This window comes from Pseudophryne corroboree, chromosome 11 (genome assembly GCF_028390025.1).
Source record: "Pseudophryne corroboree isolate aPseCor3 chromosome 11, aPseCor3.hap2, whole genome shotgun sequence".
NCBI lineage: Eukaryota > Metazoa > Chordata > Amphibia > Anura > Myobatrachidae > Pseudophryne > Pseudophryne corroboree.
The window spans coordinates 207321254-207336771 of record NC_086454.1 but is presented as its reverse complement, the minus strand read 5'-3'; the positions used below and the strand labels follow the sequence as shown (position 1 = coordinate 207336771).

The window sequence follows — 15518 nt, the reverse complement described above, 5'->3', positions numbered from 1 at the left end:
AAAGAAAATCATTTTTGGTGATGAATGATGAGCAACAAACGAACGTGCATGCCAGATGGCACTTGAATAAGCTGTCCACGGTGATAGAAAAGGTTTAAAAAAAAACTACAACAATGATATCATAATAAATGTCATATTTTAGCTTCTGTGGTCATTTTTTACAAGCTAAACACTGCAAGACTATTTTACAGTTGAAGCAAGGATAAAATATCAACTCTAGTGATGAGACACTTGCTGTAATTACTTCCACCCCAGATGAGACTTGGACCCACAACCACTGGCTTAGGAGGACAGTGACTTATCCATTATGCCAGTGGTGCTTACTGATGTACTTATTTAAGACTGTTAGGTTTTTAATAGTCAATTATTTATTTTTGAGAAAAAGTGAAGCTGTTTACTGTGTTCTTTGCATTACCAAGTCCAGCAAGAAATGTGCTGGTACTATCCAGAGCTGTCAGTATGGATTATAATGCTATATTGCAGAAAATCAATTTGATGCAACTGCTTTACCAACAGTATGTTAATGTTTTCCATTGATGTTTTGTTGGCTGACTGAAGGAAGATATGCAGTGCATTTGAACCAAAGCAGGTGTGTGCTGACAACTGAAATACAAACTCATGTTTGTGTTTTTTCTTTCTTTCTTCCATCCTTTGTAATATCATATTAAATATTAAGGTAGCAGTTTATAATCAATGACTATTGACATAAGAAAAAGAAAAAAATAGTAAACAAAGCTTCTCAAGGCGAGGCTTGAACTCACAACCTCGGTATTGCTCAACAGATACTGTTTTACAAGTACCTCGCGCAAACCAATTGCACCACTGGAGCACTTTGCAGCATTAATTGGTTATGCTAGATGTGGATTTTATTTAATACAATCAGTACAGTCATAAGAATTGAAAAAGAAAATCATTTTTGGTGATAAATGATGAGCAACAAAGGAACATGCATGCCAGATGGCACTTGAATAAGCTGTCCACGGTGATAGAAAAGGTTTATAAAAAAACAACAATGTTATCATAATAAATGTTATATTTAAGCTTCTGTGGTCATTTTTTACAAGCTAAACACTGCAAGACTGTTTTACAGTTGAAGCAAGGATAAAATATCAACTCTAGTGATGAGACACTTGCTGTAATGACTTCCACCCCAGATGGGACTTGGACCAACAACCCCTGGCTGAGGAGGACAGTGTCTTATCCATTATGCCAGTGGTGCTTACTGATGTTCTTATTTAAGACTGTTATGTTTTTAATAGTCAATTATTTATTTTTGGGGAAAAATTGAAGCTGTTTACTGTGTTCTTTGCATTACCAAGTCCAGTAAGAAATGTGCTGGTACTATCCAGAGCTGTCAGTATGGATTATCATGCTATATTGCAGAAAATCAATTTGATGCAACTGCTTTACCAACAGTATGTTAATCTTTTCCATTGCTGTTTTGTTGGCTGACTGAAGGAAGATATGCAGTGCATTTGAACCAAAGCAGATGTGTGCTGACAACTTAAATGCACAATCATGTTTGTGTTTTTTCTTTCTTTCTTCCATCCTTTGTAATATCATATTAAATATTAAGATAGCAGTTTATAATCAATGACTATTGACATAAGAAAAAGAAAAATACAGTCAACAAAGCTGCTCCAGGTGAGGCTTGAACTCACAACCTTGGCATTGCTCATTTTTTACAAACTAAACACTGCAAGACTGTTTTACAGTTGAAGCAAGGATAAAATATCAACTCTAGTGATGAGACACTTGCTGTAATGACTTCCACCCCAGATGGGACTTGGACCAACAACCCCTGGCTGAGGAGGACAGTGACTTATCCATTATGCCAGTGGTGCTTACTGATGTACTTATTTAAGACTGTTAGGTTTTTAATAGTCAATTATTTATTTTTGAGAAAAAGTGAAGCTGTTAACTGTGTTCTTTGCATTACCAAGTCCAGCAAGAAATGTGCTGGTACTATCCAGAGCTGTCAGTATGGATTATAATGCTATATTGCAGAAAATCAATTTGATGCAACTGCTTTACCAACAGTATGTTAATCTTTTCCATTGCTGTTTTGTTGGCTGACTGAAGGAAGATATGCAGTGCATTTGAACCAAAGCAGGTGTGTGCTGACAACTTAAATACAAACTCATGTTTGTGTTTTTTCTTTCTTTCTTTCTTTCTTTCTTTCTTCCATCCTTTGTAATATCATATTAAATATTAAGGTAGCAGTTTATAATCAATGACTATTGACATAAGAAAAAGAAAAAACAGTAAACAAAGCTGCTCCAGGTGAGGCTTGAACTCACAACCTCGGTATTGCTCAACAGATACTGTCTTATAAATACTGCGCGCTGACCAAATGCGCCACTGGAGCACTTAGCAGCAGCTGTTGGTTATGCTAGATGTGGATTTTATTCAATACAATTAGTACAGTCATAAGAATTGAAAAAGAAAATCATTTTTGGTGATGAATGATGAGCAACAAACGAACGTGCATGCCAGATGGCACTTGAGTAAGCTGTCCACGGTGATAGAAAAGGTTTAAAAAAAACAACAACAATGTTATCATAATAAATGTCATATTTTAGCTTCTGTGGTCATTTTTTGCAAGCTAAACACTGCAAGACTGTTGTACAGTTGAAGCAAGGATAAAATATCAACTCTACTGATGAGACACTTGCTGTAATGACTTCCACCCCAGATGGGACTTGGACCCACAACCACTGGCTTAGGAGGACAGTGACTTATCCATTATGCCAGTGGTGCTTACTGATGTACTTATTTAAGACTGTTAGGTTTTTAAAAGTCAATTATTTATTTTTGAGAAAAAGTGAAGCTGTTTACTGTGTTCTTTGCATTACCAAGTCCAGCAAGAAATGTGCTGGTACTATCCAGAGCTGTCAGTATGGATTATAATGCTATATTGCAGAAAATCAATTTGATGCAACTGCTTTACCAACAGTATGTTAATCTTTTCCATTGCTGTTTTGTTGGCTGACTGAAGGAAGATATGCAGTGCATTTGAACCAAAGCAGGTGTGTGCTGACAACTTAAATACAAACTCATGTTTGTGTTTTTTCTTTCTTTCTTCTATCCTTTGTAATATCATATTAATATTAAGGTAGCAGTTTATAATCAATGACTATTGACGTAAGAAAAAGAAAAAACAGTAAAGAAAGCTGCTCCAGGTGAGGCTTGAACTCACAACCTCGGTATTGCTCAACAGATACTGTCTTATAAATACTGCGCGCTGACCAATTGCACCACTGGAGCACTTAGCAGCATCAGTTGGTTATGCTAGATGTAGATTTTATTCAATACAATCAGTACAGTCATAAGAATTGAAAAAGAAAATAATTTTTGGTGATGAATGATGAGCAACAAACAAACGTGCATGCCAGATGGCTCTTGAATAAGCTGTCCACGGTGATAGAAAAGGTTTAAAAAAAACAACAACAATGTTATCATAATAAATGTCATATTTTAGCTTCTGTGGTCATTTTTTGCAAGCTAAACACTGCAAGACTGTTGTACAGTTGAAGCAAGGATAAAATATCAACTCTAGTGATGAGACACTTGCTGTAATGACTTCCAACTCAGACGGGACTTAAATCCCACAACCAATGGCTTAGGAGAACAGTGCCTTATCCATTATGCCAGTGGTGCTTACTGATCTCCTTATTTAAGACTGATAGGTTTTTAATAGTCAATTATTTATTTTTGAGAAAAAGTGAAGCTGTTTACTGTGTTCTTTGCATTACCAAGTCCAGCAAGAAATGTGCTGGTACTATCCAGAGCTGTCAGTATGGATTATAATGCTATATTGCAGAAAATCAATTTGATGCAACTGCTTTACCAACAGTATGTTAATCTTTTCTATTGCTGTTTTGTTGGCTGACTGAAGGAAGATATGCAGTGCATTTGAACCAAAGCAGGTGTGTGCTGACAACTTAAATACAAACTCATGTTTGTGTTTTTTCTTTCTTTCTTCCATCCTTTGTAATATCATATTAAATATTAAGGTAGCAGATTATAATCAATGACTATTGACATAAAAAAAGAAAAAAAACAGTAAACAAACCTGCTCAAGGTGAGGCTTGAACTCACAACCCCGGCATTGCTCAACAGATACTGTCTTATAAGTACCGCGCGCTGACCAATTGCGCCACTGGAGCACTTAGCAATATTTGTTGGTTATGCTAGATGTGGATTTTATTCAATACAATCAGTACAGTCATAAGAATTGAAAAAGAAAATCATTTTTGGTGATGAATGATGAGCAACAAACGAACGTGCATGCCAGATGGCACTTGAATAAGCTGTCCACGGTGATAGAAAAGGTTTTAAAAAAAACAACAACTTTGATATCATAATAAATGTCATATTTTTGCTTCTGTGGTAATTTTTTACAAACTAAACACTGCAAGACTGTTTTACAGTTGAAGCAAGGATAAAATATCAACTCTAGAGATGAGACACTTGTTGTAATGACTTCCACCCCAGATGGGACTTGGACCCACAACCACTGGCTTAGGAGGACAGTGACTTATCCATTATGTCAGTGGTGCTTACTGATGTTCTTATTTAAGACTGTTAGGTTTTTAATAGTCAATTATTTATTTTTGAGGAAAAAGTGAAGCTGTTTACTGTGTTCTTTGCATTACCAAGTCCAGCAAGAAATGTGCTGGTACTATCCAGAGCTGTCAGTATGGATTATCATGCTATATTGCAGAAAATCAATTTGATGTAACTGCTTTACCAACAGTATGTTAATCTTTTCCATTGCTGTTTTGTTGGCTGACTGAAGGAAGATATGCAGTGCATTTGAATCAAAGCAGATGTGTGCTGACAACTTAAATGCACAATCATGTTTGTGTTTTTTCTTTCATTATTCCATCCTTTGTAATATCATATTAAATATTAAGGTAGCAGTTTATAATCAATGACTATTGACATAAGAAAAAGAAAAATACAGTAAACAAAGCTGCTCCAGGTGAGGCTTGAACTCACAACCTTGGCATTGCTCAACAGATACTGTCTTATAAGTACTGCGCGCTGACCAATTGCGCCACTGGAGAATTTAGCAACATTATTTGGTTATGCTAGATGTGGATTTTATTCAATACAATCAGTACAGTCATAAGAATTGAAAAAGAAAATCATTTTTGGTGATGAATGATGATAAACATATGAATGTGCATGCCAGATGGCACTTGAATAAGCTGTCCACAGTGATAGAAAAGGTTTAAAAAAACAACAACAATGTTATCATAATAAATGTCATTTTTTGCTTCTGTGGTCATTTTTTGCAAGCTAAACACTGCAAGACTGTTGTACAGTTGAAGCAAGGATAAAATATCAACTCTACTGATGAGACACTTGCTGTAATGACTTCCAACTCAGACGGGACTTAAATCCCACAACCAATGGCTTAGGAGAACAGTGCCTTATCCATTATGCCAGTGGTGCTTACTGATCTCCTTATTTAAGACTGATAGGTTTTTAATAGTCAATTATTTATTTTTGAGAAAAAGTGAAGCTGTTTACTGTGTTCTTTGCATTACCAAGTCCAGCAAGAAATGTGCTGGTACTATCCAGAGCTGTCAGTATGGATTATAATGCTATATTGCAGAAAATCAATTTGATGCAACTGCTTTACCAACAGTATGTTAATCTTTTCTATTGCTGTTTTGTTGGCTGACTGAAGGAAGATATGCAGTGCATTTGAACCAAAGCAGGTGTGTGCTGACAACTTAAATACAAACTCATGTTTGTGTTTTTTCTTTCTTTCTTCCATCCTTTGTAATATCATATTAAATATTAAGGTAGCAGTTTATAATCAATGACTATTGACATAAGAAAAAGAAAAATACAGTAAACAAAGCTGCTCCAGGTGAGGCTTGAACTCACAACCTTGGCATTGCTCAACAGAAACTGTCTTATAAGTACTGCGCGCTGACCAATTGCGCCACTGGAGCACATAGCAGCATCATGTGGTTATGCTAGATGTGGATTTTATTCAATATAATCAGTACAGTCATAAGAATTGAAAAAGAAAATCATTTTTGGTGATGAATGATGATAAACTTATGAATGTGCATGCCAGATGGCACTTGAATAAGCTGTCCACAGTGATAGAAAAGGTTTAAAAAAACAACAACAATGTTATCATAATAAATGTCATTTTTTGCTTCTGTGGTCATTTTTTGCAAGCTAAACACTCCAAGACTGTTGTACAGTTGAAGCAAGGATAAAATATCAACTCTACTGATGAGACACTTGCTGTAATGACTTCCACCCCAGATGGGACTTGGACCAACAACCAATGGCTTAGGAGAACAGTGCCTTATCCATTATGCCAGTGGTGCTTACTGATCTCCTTATTTAAGACTGATAGGTTTTTAATAGTCAATTATTTATTTTTGAGGAAAAAGTGAAGCTGTTTACTGTGTTCTTTGCATTACCAAGTCCAGCAAGAAATGTGCTGGTACTATCCAGAGCTGTCAGTATGGATTATCATGCTATATTGCAGAAAATCAATTTGATGTAACTGCTTTACCAACAGTATGTTAATCTTTTCCATTGCTGTTTTGTTGGCTGACTGAAGGAAGATATGCAGTGCATTTGAACCAAAGCAGATGTGTGCTGACAACTTAAATGCACAATCATGTTTGTGTTTTTTCTTTCATTCTTCCATCCTTTGTAATATCATATTAAATATTAAGGTAGCAGTTTATAATCAATGACTATTGACATAAGAAAAAGAAAAATACAGTAAACAAAGCTGTTCCAGGTGAGGCTTGAACTCACAACCTTGGCATTGCTCAACAGATACTGTCTTATAAATACTGCGCGCTGACCAATTGCGCCACTGCAGCACTTAACAGCATCAGTTGGTTATGCTAGATGTGGATTTTATTCAATACAATCAGTACAGTTATAAGAATTGAAAAAGAAAATAATTTTTGGTGATGAATGATGATAAACATATGAATGTGCATGCCAGATGGCACTTGAATAAGCTGTCCACAGTTATAGAAAAGGTTTAAAAAAAACAACAACAATGTTATCATAATAAATGTCATTTTTTGCTTCTGTGGTCATTTTTTGCAAGCTAAACACTGCAAGACTGTTGTACAGTTGAAGCAAGGATAAAATATCAACTCTACTGATGAGACACTTGCTGTAATGACTTCCAACTCAGATGGGACTTGGACCCACAACCACTGGCTTAGGAGGACAGTGACTTATCCATTATGCCAGTGGTGCTTACTGATGTACTTATTTAAGACTGTTAGGTTTTTAATAGTCAATTATTTATTTTTGAGAAAAAGTGAAGCTGTTTACTGTGTTCTTTGCATTACCAAGTCCAGCAAGAAATGTGCTGGTACTATCCAGAGCTGTCAGTATGGATTATAATGCTATATTGCAGAAAATCAATTTGATGCAACTGCTTTACCAACAGTATGTTAATCTTTTCCATTGCTGTTTTGTTGGCTGACTGAAGGAAGATATGCAGTGCATTTGAACCAAAGCAGGTGTGTGCTGACAACTTAAATACAAACTCATGTTTGTGTTTTTCTTTCTTTCTTCCATCCTTTGTAATATAATATTAAATATTAAGGTAGCAGTTTATAATCAATGACTATTGACATAAGAAAAAGAAAAAAACAGTAAACAAAGCTGCTCCAGGTGAGGCTTGTCTTATAAATACTGCGCGCTGACCAATTGCGCCACTGGAGCACTTAGCAGCATCAGTTGGTTATGCTAGATGTGGATTTTATTCAATACAATCAGTGCAGTCATAAGAATTGAAAAAGAAAATAATTTTTGTTGATGAATGATGAGCAACAAACGAACGTGCATGCCAGATGGCACTTGAATAAGCTGTCCACGGTGATAGAAAAGGTTTAAAAAAAACAACAACAATGTTATCATAATAAATGTCATATTTTAGCTTCTGTGGTCATTTTTTGCAAGCTAAACACTGCAAGACTGTTGTACAGTTGAAGCAAGGATAAAATATCAACTCTAGTGATGAGACACTTGCTGTAATGACTTCCACCCCAGATGGGACTTGGACCCACAACCACTGGCTTATGAGGACAGTGACTTATCCATTATGTCAGTGGTGCTTACTGTAGTTCTTATTTAAGACTGTTAGGTTTTTAATAGTCAATTATTTATTTTTGAGGAAAAAGTGAAGCTGTTTACTGTGTTCTTTGCATTACCAAGTCCAGCAAGAAATGTGCTGGTACTATCCAGAGCTGTCAGTATGGATTATCATGCTATATTGCAGAAAATCAATTTGATGTAACTGCTTTATCAACAGTATGTTAATCTTTTCCATTGCTGTTTTGTTGGCTGACTGAAGGAAGATATGCAGTGCATTTGAATCAAAGCAGATGTGTGCTGACAACTTAAATGCACAATCATGTTTGTGTTTTTTCTTTCATTCTTCCATCCTTTGTAATATCATATTAAATATTAAGGTAGCAGTTTATAATCAATGACTATTGACATAAGAAAAAGAAAAATACAGTAAATAAAGCTGCTCCAGGTGAGGCTTGAACTCACAACCTTGGCATTGCTCAACAGATACTGTCATTATAAGTATTGCGCGCTGACCAATTGCGCCACTGGAGGACTTAGCAGCATCAGTTGGTTATGCTAGATCTGGATTTTATTCAATACAATCAGTACAGTCATAAGAATTGAAAAAGAAAATCATTTTTGGTGATGAATGATGAGCAACAAACGAACGTGCATGCCAGATGGCACTTGAATAAGCTGTCCACGGTGATAGAAAAGGTTTAAAAAAAACAACAACAATGTTATCATAATAAATGTCATATTTTAGCTTCTGTGGTCATTTTTTGCAAGCTAAACACTGCAAGACTGTTGTACAGTTAAAGCAAGGATAAAATATCAACTCTAGTGATGAGACACTTGTTGTAATGGCTTCCACCCCAGATGGGACTTGGACCCACAACCACTGGCTTAGGAGGACAGTGACTTATCCATTATGTCAGTGGTGCTTACTGATGTTCTTATTTAAGACTGTTAGGTTTTTAATAGTCAATTATTTATTTTTGAGGAAAAAGTGAAGCTGTTTACTGTGTTCTTTGCATTACCAAGTCCAGCAAGAAATGTGCTGGTACTATTCAGAGCTGTCAGTATGGATTATCATGCTATATTGCAGAAAATCAATTTGATGTAACTGCTTTACCAACAGTATGTTAATCTTTTCCATTGCTGTTTTGTTGGCTGACTGAAGGAAGATATGCAGTGCATTTGAATCAAAGCAGATGTGTGCTGACAACTTAAATGCACAATCATGTTTGTGTTTTTTCTTTCATTATTCCATCCTTTGTAATATCATATTAAATATTAAGGTAGCAGTTTATAATCAATGACTATTGACATAAGAAAAAGAAAAATACAGTAAACAAAGCTGCTCCAGGTGAGGCTTGAACTCACAACCTTGGCATTGCTCAACAGATACTGTCTTATAAGTACTGCGCACTGACCAATTGCGCCACTCGAGCACTTAGCAACATCAGTTGGTTATGCTAGATGTGGATTTTATTCAATACAATCAGTACAGTCATAAGAATTGAAAAAGAAAATCATTTTTGGTGATGAATGATGAGCAACAAACGAACGTGCATGCCAGATGGCACTTGAATAAGCTGTCCACGGTGATAGAAAAGGTTTAAAAAAAACAACAACAATGTTATCATAATAAATGTCATATTTTAGCTTCTGTGGTCATTTTTTGCAAGCTAAACACTGCAAGACTGTTGTACAGTTAAAGCAAGGATAAAATATCAACTCTAGTGATGAGACACTTGCTGTAATGACTTCCAACTCAGACGGGACTTAAATCCCACAACCAATGGCTTAGGACAGGCATGTCCAAACTGTGGCCCTCCAGCTGTGGAGAAACTACACATCCCAACATGCCCTGACACAGCTTTAGCATTCTCTGGCAGCAAAACTGTGTTTGGGCATGCTGGGATATGTAGTTTTACAACAGCTAAGGGGCCGCAGTTTGGACATGCCTGGCTTAGGAGAACAGTGCCTTATCCATTATGCCAGTGGTGCTTACTGATGTCCTTATTTAAGACTGATAGGTTTTTAATAGTCAATTATTTATTTTTGAGAAAAAGTGAAGCTGTTTACTGTGTTCTTTGCATTACCAAATCCAGCAAGAAATGTGCTGGTACTATACAGAGCTGTGAGTATGGATTATCATGCTATATTGCAGAAAATCAATTTGATGCAACTGCTTTACCAACAGTATGTTAATCTTTTCCATTGCTGTTTTGTTGGCTGACTTAAGGAAGATATGCAGTGCATTTGAACCAAAGCAGATGTGGGCTGACAACTTAAATACAAACTCATGTTCGTGTTTGTTTTTTCTTTCTTTCTTCCATCCTTTGTAATATCATATTAAATATTAGGGTAGCAGATTATAATCAATGACTATTGACATAAAAAAAGAAAAAAAACAGTAAACAAAGCTGCTTCAGGTGAGGCTTGAACTCACAACCTCAGCATTGCTCAACAGATACTTTCTTATAAGTACCGCGTGCTGACCAATTGCGCCACTGGAGCACTTAGATGTGGTTATGCTAGATGTGGATTTTATTCAATACAATCAGTACAGTGATAAGAATTGAAAAAGAAAATCATTTTTGGTGATGAATGATGATAAACAAATGAATGTGCATGCCAGATGGCACTTGAATAAGCTATCCACAGTGATAGAAAAGGTTTAAAAAAAAACAACAACAATGTTATCATAATAAATGTCATTTTTTGCTTCTGTGGTCATTTTTTGCAAGCTAAACACTGCAAGACTGTTGTACAGTTGAAGCAAGGATAAAATATCAACTCTACTGATGAGACACTTGCTGTAATGACTTCCACCCCAGATGGGACTTGGACCCACAACCACTGGCTTAGGAGGACAGTGACTTATCCATTATGCCAGTGGTGCTTACTGATCTTCTTATTTAAGACTGATAGGTTTTTAATAGTCAATTATTTATTTTTGAGAAAAAGTGAAGCTGTTTACTGTGTTCTTTGCATTACCAAGTCCAGCAAGAAATGTGCTGGTACTATACAGAGCTATCAGTATGGATTATCATGCTATATTGCAGAAAATCAATTTGATGCAACTGCTTTACCAACAGTATGTTAATCTTTTCCATTGCTGTTTTGTTGGCTGACTTAAGGAAGATATGCAGTGCATTTGAACCAAAGCAGATGTGTGCTGACAACTTAAATACAAACTCATGTTCGTGTTTTTTCTTTCTTTCTTCCATCCTTTGTAATATCATATTAAATATTAAGGTAGCAGTTTATAATCAATGACTATTGACATAAGAAAAAAAACAGTAAACAAAGCTGCTCCAGGTGAGGCTTGAACTCACAACCTCAGTATTGCTCAAAAGATACTGTCTTATAAATACTGCGCGCTGACCAATTGCGCCACTGGAGCACTTAGCAACATCCGTTGGTTATGCTAGATGTGGATTTTATTCAATACAATCAGTACAGTCATAAGAATTGAAAAAGAAAATAATTTTTGGTGATGAATGATGAGCAACAAACGAACGTGCATGCCAGATGGCACTTGAATAAGCTGTCCACGGTGATAGAAAAGGTTTAAAAAAAACAACAACAATGTTATCATAATAAATGTCATATTTTAGCTTCTGTGGTCATTTTTTGCAAGCTAAACACTGCAAGACTGTTGTACAGTTGAAGCAAGGATAAAATATCAACTCTAGTGATGAGACACTTGCTGTAATGACTTCCAACTCAGATGGGACTTAAATCCCACAACCAATGGCTTAGGACAGGCATGTCCAAACTGTGGCCCTCCAGCTGTGGAGAAACTACACATCCCAACATGCCCTTACACAGCTTTATCATTCTCTGGCAGCAAAACTGTGTTTGGGCATGCTGGGATATGTAGTTTTACAACAGCTAAGGAGCCGCAGTTTGGACATGCCTGGCTTAGGAGAACAGTGCCTTATCCATTATGCCAGTGGTGCTTACTGATATCCTTATTTAAGACTGATAGGTTTTTAATAGTCAATTATTTATTTTTGAGAAAAAGTGAAGCTGTTTACTGTGTTCTTTGCATTACCAAGTCCAGCAAGAAATGTGCTGGTACTATCCAGAGCTGTGAGTATGGATTATCATGCTATATTGCAGAAAATCAATTTGATGCAACTGCTTTACCAACAGAATGTTAATCTTTTCCATTGCTGTTTTGTTGGCTGACTGAAGGAAGATATGCAGTGCATTTGAACCAAAGCAGATGTGTGCTGACAACTTAAATGCACAATCATGTTTGTGTTTTTTCTTTCTTTCTTCCATTCTTCTTTGTTAATTAAATATTAAGGTAGCAGATTATAATCAAAGACTCTTGACATAAGAAAAAGAAAAAAAACAGTAAGCAAAGTTGCTCCAGGTGAGGCTTGAACTCACAACCTCGGCATTGCTCAACAGATACTGTCTTATAAGTACCGCGCGCTGACCAATTGCGCCACTGGAGCACTTAGCAACATCAATTGGTTATGCAAGATGTGGACTTTATTCAATACAATCAGTACAGTCATAAGAATTGAAAAAGAAAATCATTTTTGGTGATGAATGATGAGCAACAAACGAACGTGCATGCCAGATGGCACTTGAATAAGCTGTCCACGGTGATAGAAAAGGTTTAAAAAAAAACTACAACAATGATATCATAATAAATGTCATATTTTAGCTTCTGTGGTCATTTTTTACAAGCTAAACACTGCAAGACTATTTTACAGTTGAAGCAAGGATAAAATATCAACTCTAGTGATGAGACACTTGCTGTAATTACTTCCACCCCAGATGAGACTTGGACCCACAACCACTGGCTTAGGAGGACAGTGACTTATCCATTATGCCAGTGGTGCTTACTGATGTACTTATTTAAGACTGTTAGGTTTTTAATAGTCAATTATTTATTTTTGAGAAAAAGTGAAGCTGTTTACTGTGTTCTTTGCATTACCAAGTCCAGCAAGAAATGTGCTGGTACTATCCAGAGCTGTCAGTATGGATTATAATGCTATATTGCAGAAAATCAATTTGATGCAACTGCTTTACCAACAGTATGTTAATGTTTTCCATTGATGTTTTGTTGGCTGACTGAAGGAAGATATGCAGTGCATTTGAACCAAAGCAGGTGTGTGCTGACAACTGAAATACAAACTCATGTTTGTGTTTTTTCTTTCTTTCTTCCATCCTTTGTAATATCATATTAAATATTAAGGTAGCAGTTTATAATCAATGACTATTGACATAAGAAAAAGAAAAAAATAGTAAACAAAGCTTCTCAAGGCGAGGCTTGAACTCACAACCTCGGTATTGCTCAACGGATACTGTTTTACAAGTACCTCGCGCAAACCAATTGCACCACTGGAGCACTTTGCAGCATTAATTGGTTATGCTAGATGTGGATTTTATTTAATACAATCAGTACAGTCATAAGAATTGAAAAAGAAAATCATTTTTGGTGATAAATGATGAGCAACAAAGGAACATGCATGCCAGATGGCACTTGAATAAGCTGTCCACGGTGATAGAAAAGGTTTATAAAAAAACAACAATGTTATCATAATAAATGTTATATTTAAGCTTCTGTGGTCATTTTTTACAAGCTAAACACTGCAAGACTGTTTTACAGTTGAAGCAAGGATAAAATATCAACTCTAGTGATGAGACACTTGCTGTAATGACTTCCACCCCAGATGGGACTTGGACCAACAACCCCTGGCTGAGGAGGACAGTGTCTTATCCATTATGCCAGTGGTGCTTACTGATGTTCTTATTTAAGACTGTTATGTTTTTAATAGTCAATTATTTATTTTTGGGGAAAAATTGAAGCTGTTTACTGTGTTCTTTGCATTACCAAGTCCAGTAAGAAATGTGCTGGTACTATCCAGAGCTGTCAGTATGGATTATCATGCTATATTGCAGAAAATCAATTTGATGCAACTGCTTTACCAACAGTATGTTAATCTTTTCCATTGCTGTTTTGTTGGCTGACTGAAGGAAGATATGCAGTGCATTTGAACCAAAGCAGATGTGTGCTGACAACTTAAATGCACAATCATGTTTGTGTTTTTTCTTTCTTTCTTCCATCCTTTGTAATATCATATTAAATATTAAGATAGCAGTTTATAATCAATGACTATTGACGTAAGAAAAAGAAAAAACAGTAAAGAAAGCTGCTCCAGGTGAGGCTTGAACTCACAACCTCGGTATTGCTCAACAGATACTGTCTTATAAATACTGCGCGCTGACCAATTGCACCACTGGAGCACTTAGCAGCATCAGTTGGTTATGCTAGATGTAGATTTTATTCAATACAATCAGTACAGTCATAAGAATTGAAAAAGAAAATAATTTTTGGTGATGAATGATGAGCAACAAACAAACGTGCATGCCAGATGGCTCTTGAATAAGCTGTCCACGGTGATAGAAAAGGTTTAAAAAAAACAACAACAATGTTATCATAATAAATGTCATATTTTAGCTTCTGTGGTCATTTTTTGCAAGCTAAACACTGCAAGACTGTTGTACAGTTGAAGCAAGGATAAAATATCAACTCTAGTGATGAGACACTTGCTGTAATGACTTCCAACTCAGACGGGACTTAAATCCCACAACCAATGGCTTAGGAGAACAGTGCCTTATCCATTATGCCAGTGGTGCTTACTGATCTCCTTATTTAAGACTGATAGGTTTTTAATAGTCAATTATTTATTTTTGAGAAAAAGTGAAGCTGTTTACTGTGTTCTTTGCATTACCAAGTCCAGCAAGAAATGTGCTGGTACTATCCAGAGCTGTCAGTATGGATTATAATGCTATATTGCAGAAAATCAATTTGATGCAACTGCTTTACCAACAGTATGTTAATCTTTTCTATTGCTGTTTTGTTGGCTGACTGAAGGAAGATATGCAGTGCATTTGAACCAAAGCAGGTGTGTGCTGACAACTTAAATACAAACTCATGTTTGTGTTTTTTCTTCCTTTCTTCCATCCTTTGTAATATCATATTAAATATTAAGGTAGCAGATTATAATCAATGACTATTGACATAAAAAAAGAAAAAAAACAGTAAACAAACCTGCTCAAGGTGAGGCTTGAACTCACAACCTCGGCATTGCTCAACAGATACTGTCTTATAAGTACCGCGCGCTGACCAATTGCGCCACTGGAGCACTTAGCAATATTAGTTGGTTATGCTAGATGTGGATTTTATTCAATACAATCAGTACAGTCATAAGAATTGAAAAAGAAAATCATTTTTGGTGATGAATGATGAGCAACAAACGAACGTGCATGCCAGATGGCACTTGAATAAGCTGTCCACGGTGATAGAAAAGGTTTTAAAAAAAACAACAACTTTGATATCATAATAAATGTCATATTTTTGCTTCTGTGGTAATTTTTTACAAACTAAACAC

General features: G+C 36.0%; 3 non-coding genes across 3 annotated transcripts; all 3 read right to left on the bottom strand.

Moving 5' to 3' along the window:
• Positions 1-11410: 11410 nt before the first annotated feature.
• TRNAI-UAU (transfer RNA isoleucine (anticodon UAU)) lies at positions 11411-11503 on the bottom strand. The gene is given in 2 exon segments: positions 11411-11446; positions 11466-11503. It is a non-coding gene; the product is annotated as a tRNA-Ile (tRNA).
• A 973-nt stretch (positions 11504-12476) lies between these two features.
• Positions 12477-12569, bottom strand: TRNAI-UAU (transfer RNA isoleucine (anticodon UAU)). Its single transcript is given in 2 exon segments — positions 12477-12512; positions 12532-12569. It is a non-coding gene; the product is annotated as a tRNA-Ile (tRNA).
• A 2610-nt stretch (positions 12570-15179) lies between these two features.
• Positions 15180-15272, bottom strand: TRNAI-UAU (transfer RNA isoleucine (anticodon UAU)). The gene is given in 2 exon segments: positions 15180-15215; positions 15235-15272. It is a non-coding gene; the product is annotated as a tRNA-Ile (tRNA).
• Between the last annotated feature and the right edge of the window lie 246 nt (positions 15273-15518).